At 31.7% G+C, this 6,180-nt stretch overlaps 1 long non-coding RNA gene across 1 annotated transcript; it reads left to right on the forward strand.

Annotated features, from left to right (window-relative positions):
- Positions 1 to 2,597: 2,597 nt before the first annotated feature.
- LOC123701390 lies at positions 2,598 to 4,082 on the forward strand. Its single transcript, XR_006752735.1, has 3 exons — positions 2,598 to 2,867; positions 3,415 to 3,486; positions 3,983 to 4,082. It is a non-coding gene; the product is annotated as an uncharacterized LOC123701390 (long non-coding RNA).
- The last annotated feature ends 2,098 nt before the right edge of the window (positions 4,083 to 6,180 follow it).

Here is a 6,180-nt window from a genome sequence, read left to right on the forward strand (position 1 = left end):
TGTTTGTTTTATTCTTACTTGTTCATGGTGTAAAAATAATTACTGTGAAAATGGAGAAGAGCTTGTAAAACATTAGAGTTAAAATAAAAAACATGTTTATTATTATAACTTATTCGACAATTTATTCATATTAATTTAATATAAATTAATTATTTTGCAGGAAAATAATAAACTAGGGAAATTAAGAAAATGAACGTTGAGCAATTCATAATTTGGTTCTTCTCATAATTATTTTCAGCATATTTGTAACGTGTTCAGATTTATTTCATGCAGGTGCCTAGAAAACAAAATACATAAATGAATAAAAAGGATTAAAGGAGCAAAAATGTAAAAATATTTAGTAATAGTAATTATCATGAAAAATAATGATTACAAACCTATGTTAATATTTTGAGAGTCCCCGTCTTGATCATAGGAAACACTGTCATAATCTGGATAAAAACCTGTTTAAAAAAATATTTGAAAATAAAAAAAAAATTCGTTCGCCCCAGTATTCGCCCTTATGAATGTGCGTTATTTTTTTTTTGAAATTTTCAAAAATTTAACAGTTATTTATTGTAAGTGGGTAAATATAGTTAAAAAAATCAAAATACTTTAAAATCTATTTAGCTGGTATTGCGATATATACCTCATAAATAAGGCGTATAAGCAAGCTGACTTCTATATTTATAGATACATATACTTTTAATGTAATTTATGCAGCAATGTTACTAAAAAAGGGCATGCCGCATCATTGACTCTATTATCATTTATCACCAGGGATTTGCTTCCTTTTTAGTGAATATAAATTACTTTAACTGCATTGTGTTTATTCCTCAGAGAAATTGAATAATTAAATAAATGACGATTGAAATTTTCTAAGTAGCACGTATAAATATTTGAGTTCAAAGCAGTGCATGAATGTATTTAATACCTGTGTGAATTTAACCATTGATAAAATTAATCTAGAAGCATTTAAACAAATATCACAAAATACCTCTAAGCAAAATACTATATTATTCCCATTAATTCAATATATACGTAGGTACTTACTACTTACTAAGGAAATCAATGGTGCTAATATTAGAGATTTTCAATATGTACTCACTGTTATTTTGATCATATATCAACATTTTATCAAAATTTCTTATGACGATTCCAAATATTTTGTTTCAACTGTTACAAATGATCTCAATAATCCGTCACAGTCACTTCTGATTAGGTATACTCCAGCAACAAATCTTTTTAAATAATAAAAACATTTGTCATTGAATTGTTTAATGAATCATGACCGATTGATTTACAAATAAACAAATATATTATCCATCATTAAGCAGTGGTGGCTCAGTGGTGAGACCTCGGACTTCGAATCGATAAGTCCGTGGTTCGAGACCAGGCGAGCGCGCAGGAAATAAATTGATTTTTCAATTTATCTGCGCATGTTGTAACATCACCACTGCTCGAACGGTGAAGGAAAACATCGTGAGGAAACCGACATGTCGAAGAATTAAAAAGTTCGACGACATGTGTCATCCGCCAACCCGCACTTGGCCAGCGTGGTGGATTATGGCCTGTACCCTCATAGGAGGCCCGTGTCCCAGCAGTGGGAACGTATATGGGCTGATGATGATGATGATGATGATGATTATCCATCAGGTTATAGTGAAAACTGGATTATTTGTTCAAGTAATCGGGGCTCCAAGAAAAAGTAAAAAACAAATTGGTTTTGGCACGCTCTAAAGGTATTTTGTCTGTTTATAAAGAAACTAGCTTTCCACCCGCGGCTTCGCCCGCGTTTTCAAAGACAAACCCCCATAGTTCCCGTTCTCGTGAGATTTCCGGGATAAAACCTATCCTATGTGTTAATCCAAGTTACCCTCTTTATGTGTGCTTAATTTCATTGTAATCGTTTCAGTAGTATTTGCGTGAAAGAGTTACAAACACACACACACATCCTCACAAATTTCGCATTTATAGAATTAGTAGGTAGGATGAGTATGAAATATCAGTACCTAGGTACCGACGGGTAGAATAGGGCGATATTATAAAAATTATTCATAAACATAACACTCATGAATTGTAACGTCAACATCCACTAAATTTTATAGGTAAACAATTCTTATCGTATGCAATCTTATCTAGTAGGTAGGTACCTACATAATCTAATTAGTATCTATTAGTTTCTTACAGCTAAATAAACAATCAGTTTAATTACATAGGCAAATAACAATAATTAAATGGGTAATATAATTTTGGGAACATTTCCATGTTAAATTTATATTTTTTGGTTTTTATGGCATTCAAATGCTTTATAAATATAAATTTATAAAGGATAGAAAAAATTCGATTGCTCAGGCGGGTCACGAGTGGCTGAGTTGGTTAGGCATCCGCCCCGGAATGGCGCGAAGGATGCGGGTTCAAGTCCCGCCTCGTGATCGAATTTTTTCTATCTTTTATAAATTTATATTTCCATGTTATTCAACGTGACAATGAATTTTGAAACGTGATTTCTTTTCAGTGATAAAACTGAACCGATTTATTTGTTTCGTCCTATTATTCGAAACATTGGACAGAAATATATATTTTTTTAATTTTAATGTTGGTTCTTTTGTTTAAAATGTAACAAAACTTTTTAATTTTCTCAAAATTTCCTTCAATTTACGTTATATTTTCTAAAAAATGCAAATGGTATATAGAAAAAAACAACAAAGAATCAAATGCCCTTAGCCTTGCTGCAGTTCCGCTCGATGGAATCTTTACAATTTATTACTATATAAACGAATCAACGTAGATTCATTTTATATAACACTTCAGATTTTCAAGTAAATATATACCAAAAATATAATACCAAAGACGCAACATGCCTGCTCCCTGTGAACCATGTAAAGGTAAGACTTTTATTTATTTTTATTGTATAGTTTTCTTGTATGTATCGAAGTCTATGATTAGATTGTAGAAGCATTTTAATCGATTAACTATGTATTATTATGAAATTACATGATCTAAGTAATTAGGTTCTTATTTGTATATAAAATAAACATAATACATAATATAATATCATGCGGTCATATTTACCGACGCATTTATTCGCATAGGCAAATTAAATTTTCTTGACTATTAGACATTTTTGAAAGCGTATCAGTGATATTCTATTATAGTTCTGTTATTAGTACTAGTTGTAGGTTTCCGCCCGCGGCTTCGCCCGCGTAGTCTATGTCCTTTCTCGGGTATCAAAATATCTCCATACCAAATTTCATGAAAATTGGTTCAATAGTTTAGGCGTGATTGAGTAACAGACAGACAGATAGAGTTACTTTCGCATTTATAATATTAGTATGGATAGTTACAGACCCATATTTTGTATAGAGCAGTCGCAAAGCAGCCCATTTTATCATGATATTTAAGTGGATATTCATTTTATTTCTTGTATTTCAGACACCTGCAAGGAAGGCACCAGCTGCAATGATTGCTCTTGTGATACAAACTGCAATGACTGTTCCTCCCCTAGTGAGTTCTTATAAATTACTCTAGCTTTAGATTTCCTACAATCGTAATGCGTGAACACATAGTTACTTATTTAACATACGAGTATATAAATTATGAACGTTGTGAAAATATTCTTTACAACTGTATTAATTATTAGTAATTACCAACGGATTTAAGAAATTTATAAAAGTATAAAAAAATTCTTAATCTAGGAATCAAACAAAACCAATACCTACATAGTTTAATTGTTAAAAAGAGTGGGGCGCTGTTCAAGAGCTGATTACACAAGGCACTTCACGCTTTTTTCATAAATATATACTATGTATTGATTATTGTTTGATTCCTGGATAAATAATTATTTTTTACTTTTTCGTTGTACTATCTTGAAAGCGTGTTTTTTAGTTTTTTCCACCATATTTAGTATATTCTCGGTTGAGAAGCTTCTTACGATATCTCCGTTCATACTAAAAGACAAAAAGAGACGACCAATCAATATCACAATCATTTTCTTTTACAGGTAGTTGCTGCTAATTTCATCACTGCATTACATTCAGGAAAATAAATAAACTATAATGTGTTTTATGGATTTTTGTTGAAAATAAACCGTATAGATACAATTTGCTGTATATTTTTTACCCCTGTCTAAATAGAACGAGACAATTTGAACCTGAATCTCAATGCATAATATAAGACGTACGTATTACATTTTTTATAGACGTCCATGTCTGTACTTTTTTAACCGACTTCAAAAAAAAGGAGGAGGTTATCAATTCGGCCGGTATATATTTTTTTTTTTTTTTTTTTATGTATGTACACCGATTACTCCGAGGTTTCTGAACCGATTTACGTGATTCTTTTTTTGTTCGATGCAGGATGGTGTCGAATTGGTCCCATAAAAATTTTATTCGGCTAGGCCCAGTAGTTTTTATTTTATGAGCATTTTTGTCTGTACTCGATGACTTAATTGGAATGTAGCAAGTAACTTTGATTCACTTCCCGGTAACCGATTGAGCTGAAATTTTGTATAAGTGTGTAAATTGGATAGCGATGAAACATTATCATGACATAGAGCTGATTTGATGATGGAATCGGAAGGTGGCCATAGGAACTCAGTAATATATTGACTCAACTTTATCGAGTTTGGGCTCGTTTGATTCGTGTTGAAAATTACACTAAAAAGTATTAAATAAAATTAACTGCGTTAAAAACAACCGACTTCAAAAACGGAAAAGTAAAAAATAAAAAAGATTTGATATTATTAATTACTACATATTATTTAGATGTGCTATTTATTAAATAGGTTTGAAGTCGGTGCCAAACACTAAGCACTTAGTATTAAGCCCGTGCACCGACATCAAACCTATTTAATAAATAGCACATCTAAATAATATACAGTAGTAATTAATAATATCAAATCTTTTTTATTTTTTACTTTTCCGTTTTTGAAGTCGGTTGTTTTTAACGCAGTTAATTTTATTAATAGCATATTGTTTAAAAATAAATCACATTTTCAAGTTTAGAAGAGAATGTATCATATTATGATATGCATGCGCATCTCAGGAACATCTGCTTCGAATGGAAATTATTTTTTATTTTATGTTGTGTTGGGCAGTTCATTTATGGATGAAGGTTTATAACATCACACTACAATAAAAAGAGCGTGGACGTGGTTAGTTTTAAATACTAGGGGTTGATCCACAGGCTTAATCTACATACATATTATACCTAGGGTAAGTCCGGGGTAGTTGGCCATAGTTTTTTCTAAGCTCTATCAGAAATGAAATACTTTTGTTTTTGTGATTGTATTTATTTTTTATTAAACTTTGAAGATTCAACTATGATATTCTGAACATGAAAGTAACAATTTCTAATAAGATCACCTAATTAATTAAATTTTTTTAAAAATCACAACTGGCCATCTCTCCCGAGGTGTCCGGGCGTGATGGCCATGGCACTAGAGGTAAGATGGCCATAACTCAATTCTAGGCTAAGGCTAAGGCTAAGTCTAATTTTTAGTTTAAAGTCTTATATTCTCTTCTTCGCCGCGTTTTTTTTTTGGTTAATGTATCCGCCTTTTCAGTTGACGTCACTTTGGAGACTGGTTTAGAATATTTTTAAGCAAGCACGTGTCCCGGATGTCTGTTAAGATTTAGTTCAGCTTCATCCATGTTAAATAAGTAGTTTGGGGGTAACGTATGCATTAACTTCTGATCTGTTCATAGTGTTGGCTCTAGGCTCTAGCCAAAAAAAACTCTTTTTGACTTCCTAAGGATAATCACTATTTCTGCTTTAGAACATCTGTTACCAGCCATATCCCGCTTTTTGATTTTGTTGGTTAAATTTATGCTATAATTTAAAATGTTCGGCTTATTCGTTGGCTATGCGCTCACGTGATCCATCGTTAAAGAAATTATTTTTCTTTATTCTTCTTTTTAATGAATGCCTAAAAAAGTTTAGGTATTTGGTACTGGAGTCCTGCCACGCGTACGTTTATGCATTAACAGCTGCTTTTAGCGATTTTTCCGACCTTTCACAGCCACTGCCTTTTTCCTGTTTCTATAAGGCATTTAAAATAAATCTAAAAATAAATCAATTATTTGTGCAAAACGTGATTTTTATACTATTACACTATGGCCATCATATACCGACTAGAATTGGCCATCTGTCCTTATATTCCAGGAGAGATGGCCACAACAAAAACTAAAACAAGTAATG

This window comes from Colias croceus, chromosome 21, assembly GCF_905220415.1.
Source record: "Colias croceus chromosome 21, ilColCroc2.1".
Taxonomy (NCBI): Eukaryota; Metazoa; Arthropoda; class Insecta; order Lepidoptera; family Pieridae; genus Colias; species Colias croceus.